Source organism: Artemia franciscana, unplaced genomic scaffold (assembly GCF_032884065.1).
Source record: "Artemia franciscana unplaced genomic scaffold, ASM3288406v1 PGA_scaffold_49, whole genome shotgun sequence".
NCBI classification, from domain to species: Eukaryota; Metazoa; Arthropoda; class Branchiopoda; order Anostraca; family Artemiidae; genus Artemia; species Artemia franciscana.
In genome coordinates, this window is record NW_027062689.1 from 177,680 (window position 1) to 183,679 (window position 6,000).

Genomic DNA, 6,000 nt, shown 5'->3' on the forward strand with positions numbered 1-6,000 from the left:
ATAGAATAATTTCCTCCTGATACCAATATAGTAATATAAGGGAGTTCCCCCCTTGTCAATAATTCGCATTTTACGCTAAAGCTCGAATTTTGTCCCAGTTCTTTAAGAATTACCCTTTAGAGTTACTTCAGTGAGAACATCAAAGCTTGATGTTCTCGTTGAAGTAACTCTAATAGCTTCTTTTCCCTACGTGCATCAATAGTGACAATTGTATTTGTTATTATTGGTGGTGGTTTTATTTGTTTTTAGTTTAGTGTTTTTTTTCTTTTTATCTTGTGATGAGGACGCCTAATCTAGATACAGGCGAAATATCCGCGTTATTTTAGTCTTTCATCTCTTTTCTCTCTACTGGCCGCAGTCTCGTTTTATTTTTATTTTTTATTTTTGAATTGTATATCTCTTTGTTGTTTGTTGTCATGGCTGGCCAGTTCGGCTTAAGAACTTTCAACAATTGGCAACGTTCATAACTTGCAGTCCTTCCCCTAGGGACTATGGGAGAATAAGTCGTCCTCAAAGACAGTGGGAAAAATAAAAAAGCGACTTAGGGGAAAATATGAGCATTGTAGGGAGCCTTGTTGTCCTCCAATTGGTTTGGTCACTAAAAAAGGGCAATAGAACTTTTAATTTCCGTTAAAATGTGCTCCTCTTCTGAAATTCTTGGACCACTTGGTCGATACGATCACCCTGGAAAGAAAAAATAAATAAACACGTATCTGTGATCTTTCTTCTGGCAAAAAATACAAAATTCCACATTTGTGCAGATAGGAGCTTGAAACCTCTGCAGAAGGGTTTTCTGATACACTGAATCTGATGGTGTGATTTTCATTAAGATTCTATGATTTTTAGGGGATTTTCCCGCCTTTCTTCGAAAATAGAGCAAATTTTTTCAGCCTCTTAACTTTTGATGGGTAGGACTAAACTTGAAGAAATTTATGTATTTAAAATCAGTATAAAAATCTGATTTTTTTTATGTATCTATTGGTATCAAAATTTGTTTTTTAGAGTTTCGGTTACTATTGAAACGGGTCACTCCTTACTTACAGTTTGTTACCACGATCTATTAAAATGGATTTTTGATTGGGGAGAAAAGAAAGTATCAAGGGAGAAAAGGGGAGAAGGTAGTATCTATTGCTTGTCCTATGTGCGGATCTCAGGATGAAAGTTTAATACATTTTGTGTGTGAATGTGTCGAATTGAATGATTGGAGGCGTGAGATGTATGGTAAAGAAAAATTGAATGAGATATGGATGGTAGATAGAATGAATGATACAAATTTCCTGAGTATCAAAAGGATAGCAAGGTTTGTCAGGATTGCAGCGGTGCATCGGGAGCGTTTTCTTTAAATAGTTTTAATTTAATGTAGTTAATTTGTTGTTTGTTTATTATGTAATTTTCCTATGGCCCACGGGCTTTTTTTTCTGGAATAATTTATTATTAATTATTATTATAAGACACAATATGAATTATTATTATAAGTCACAAAGACAGCGAGTCTTAATAATTTGAGGCCTAGATCTGGAGAATTTCCTAAGCAAATCCTTTCTTCTCTCCACGTTCCCGGAATAGAATCACACTAAATTTCCTCCGTTGAATCCTAGTTGAGAGTCAACTTTTTCCCATCAAGATTGGAAGTGCTCTCTCTTTCCCGTTATATGATACAAAGCACAAGAATTTCTTTTTCTCTTCTTTTTTTTCTCTCTCTTTCAATCGGGAAAGCGGAAGATTTATGGGACGACCAATTAAGCGTGGGGGTCCTTGGCAATATTTTTAGAATAGGTTGTTAAGAGTGAAAATATTATTAATAAAGGGGAAAAGTCCGTTAATCCTTAGTAAGAAGAAAAGTTTATATGATTAACTTATTTTGTCGTTAGTTTAGATATTTTCGCGCTGTATTCTGTTTCTGTGCGTGCTTGTAATTTGTACTGTTGTTTAATTTTCTTGCTTGTGTGTTATTTATTTATATTGTTGTGTGTATATGGCCCTTAGGCTTTTGAAATACACTTATCTATCTATATCTATCTATTAATCTCAGCATTAAGCAGCTTCCATACATTTGGAATTTTCTATGCTAAATGGTTAAGTTACATTGCAGTTAGAGCAAGCTTTCACATTTAAACAAGATCTTCCGAGCTAGAATAACATAAAAATTAATGAAGCCATAATTATCATCGTCAAAAATTATGACAGTCATTGTAAACAAAGTATTAAAAATTGTAAAATAGAGGCGGAAATTCAAGCTCTGATCAAGCACGAAAGGCTTTATAGAAAGACATTTTTAATTCATTTTCAAGTTTTATTGATTACCTAAAAAAAAATTTAATATATAATCCAAAAATTCCGTTTTATTTCTACTAGTTGTTGACTTTTCGATAGACAAAACGTAAACATAAACAACGTATAATTCTGAATATTTTGCTTTGAAATACTTTCACTATGTGTAAAAGTTGCTCCATAAGATTACATGATGCAACATAAGGTCGAAAATTATGCTACTATGAAAAGGTTTCACAGCGCAGTATGAAAGAAGCGTTAGTTGTATACATTAAATGTTGTACTGTTAAAGGGATATGTGATTATGTTGAAGGTTTGGTCTTTTACGATTTTTGAAGAAGTAGTTTCTACCTAGGTCAGTTTTAGAGTCATGCATCTTACTAGTATTTTTAATGAATTAATATTATGTAATTTAAATTAATTTGATTTAATTAGTATATTAATTTTAATATATTAATTTTAATTCATTTAAATTTAATTAATATAAATTAAATTATATTAATTACTCCTCGAAAGATACAGCACGCCCAAAATTGCTTTTCCAAGATTATATCTTTTGAATAGAACAATTTATTAGAAAACCATAAAAACAGAAACTTGAAGGAGGAGGAGCCTTGAACCTGAAGGCCTTCGAGGGAGAGGAGATAAGGACCCTAAGACCTCGCAGGAGGATGAGTGACGGACCCAAAACCCTTCCCCCATGCTTGCGTACTTCCTGAAGAGTATTTGGAACATGTTTGAAAACTAGCCTACATTTAAACTAATCGAACTAGCTTAAAAATAGTATTAAAAATAATGATATTATTTGAAATACCTTGCATTATAAATATGGGACCTAGTTTGGCTTTTGAATGGTCGAAAGCTAAACCTTAGGTAATTCGAAAGTTTTAGTTCGTTTGTATTTAGCTCAGTCAAGCGTTTCTAATAATAACAAAGAAATTGACTTAAATCATTAAAAAAAATGTAAAAAAAAACTAATTTATATCAGATGATTCAAATATGTACAGTGTCAAGAATGCAAATGGTCCATGCTCTGGAAATCGAACAAATATATATATATATATATATATATATATATATATATATATATATATATATATATATATATATATATATATATATATATATATATACTACTACTACTACTACTACTAATAACTCACTGCAGCACCAAGCCGCCTGAGGCCAACACAGCTACGCACGCTCCTCCTCCAACCTAATCTATTTAAAGCCTCCCTCTTTACACCCTCCCAGGAAGTTCCCATTTCCTTTAAATCCTTATTTATGACATCCTCCCAACCCAGACAAGGACGACCTGCTTTCCGTGTAGCCCCAGACGGTTGGCCAAAAAGGACAATCTTCGGTAATCTGTCATCCTTCATCCGTAGAACGTGGCCTAGCCATCTCAACCTTTCTTTCATTATAGCCCCAGAAAGCGGGATTGAACCACACTTTTCGTACAACCTACTGTTTGAAATACGGTCAGTCAGCCCGGTACCCAGAACAATCCGTAGGCAATTTCTCTGGAAAACATCTAGTAAATTTTCATCTGCTTTTCGGAGTGTCCATGCTTCAGAGCCATATTTGACCACTGTCATCACTGTAGCTTCCAATATTCTAATCTTGGTTTGTAGGCTTATCTTTCTATTCTTCCAAACTTTTTTTAACTGTGAAAAAACACCCTGAGCTTTAGCTATTCTACTTTTAACATCTTCACTGCTCCCACCATCTTTACTAATAATACTACCAAGGTAACTGAAGCTCCCAACCTGATCAATCTTTTCGTTACCTAAGGTCACCTGTTCATCTTCACTTATTCCTAACCTTAGTGACTTAGTCTTCTTAACATTAATTTTCAAGCCTATTTTAGCACCCTGAACTCGTAAAACCTCTAAAAACTCATTCATTTTGCTCACACTTTCATCTAATATGCTTAAATCATCAGCATAATCTAAGTCCAGGAGCGTTCTTCCTCCCCATTTGATTCCATGGTCTCCAATTGCCTTTCCTGTGCTCCTTAAGACGAAGTCCATCAAAATGATCCATATAAAGGGGGATAGAACACAACCCTGCTTAACTCCTGATTTAATACAAAACCAGTTGCTAACCTCATTTCCTACCTTAACCGCAGCAGTATTATTCTCGTACATAGCGCAAATCACTTTAATGTATTTTTCTGGTATACCATATAACGATAAGACCTTTGTTAACGCTGTTCTATCAACAGAATCGAAAGCTTGCTCATAATCGATAAAACTAAGGACCAAAGGTGTTTGACAACGAAGGGACTTCTCAATTATTAACCTAAGAGTGAAAACATAGTCGACACATCCTCTACCTTTTCTAAAACCGCATTGTTCTTCCCTTAAAACTTTGTCTACAGCATGTCTCAGTCTAAAAAGTATCATATTACTCAGTAATTTGCTACCTACAGAGACCAGACTAATGCCTCGATAATTTCGACATTCACTCTTGTCACCTTTCTTATACAGTGGTTTAATTAAGGTTTTCCTAAAATCATTGGGTACTTCCCCTTTTTCAAAAATCATGTTCATAATCTTCAGTAGCTTATTCCTAACCTCAGAGCCACCATATTTAAGGAACTCATTAATCATACTATCAGCACCTGGGGCCTTATTATTTTTTAATCCTTCTAGTACTGTCGCTAATTCTTCCTCACTAAACAAATCTTCCTTCACATCCAAGGTATCACAAACTTTTTCATTTTCATCTATATCTTTTCCTGCAACTGTATCTCGGTTTAGCACATTCTCAAAATGTTCCACCCATCTTTCTTTAACTTTTTCCTTATCACTAATTGTGACCCCATTTCTATCTTTAACTGGGACTAGTCCGGATCGGCTACTCCCTTTCAATTTATTAACATGCCAGTATAATATTTTACTATTATGCCGTCTAGCCGCATCTTCCAGATCCTCAGCAATTTTATCCATCGCCTCCATTTCACATCTCCTTAGTTCATATTTTAATGCTTTCTCCACTTTCTTTACATTCCTTTTGTTTTCATACGACCTATCGCTCAGATAATTCTTATACAAACCCCTTCTACTCTCTATTAAACCTAAAGCTTTTTCACTAATATTCCTAGTTGCTGTCTTAGCACTCTTCCCTAGGACACCATCAGCAACTTCACAAATTGTTTTTCTGAAATTATTCCATCCATCTTCCACATTGTCAAATTTTAAACCCTCAAGTTTAGTACTCAACTGTTCCTGGAATTTTTTTCTCAAATTTTCATCCTGAAGTCTACCAACATCATAACTTTCCGGGAGGGAGTTACTCTTCCGAAATTTCAGCTTTAAATTAACCTTAGACACTACTAGATGGTGATCTTTACTTTTAACATCAATAACGGCACTCCTATACACCCTAGTATCTTGTATTGATCCTGCTAGTCTTCTGTTTACAATAACATAATTAATAAGGTTTGCTGTCTTACCATCACGTGAATACCATGTCAACTTATGGGCCATTTTGTGACCAAACACCGTATTGGTTATAACTAGGTTGTTATACCTACAAAATTGCAAAAGCCTATAGCCATTACTGTTTTCTTTTCCTACACCAAAATTACCTAGGCTAGGATACCATCTATCCCTATTTCTACCAACCTGGGCATTAAAATCTCCTAGCAAAAACACCATATTTCTACCTGGTACCCTGTCTATTTGCTCCTGTAACTGTAAGTAAAATTCATCTGAGTCACTA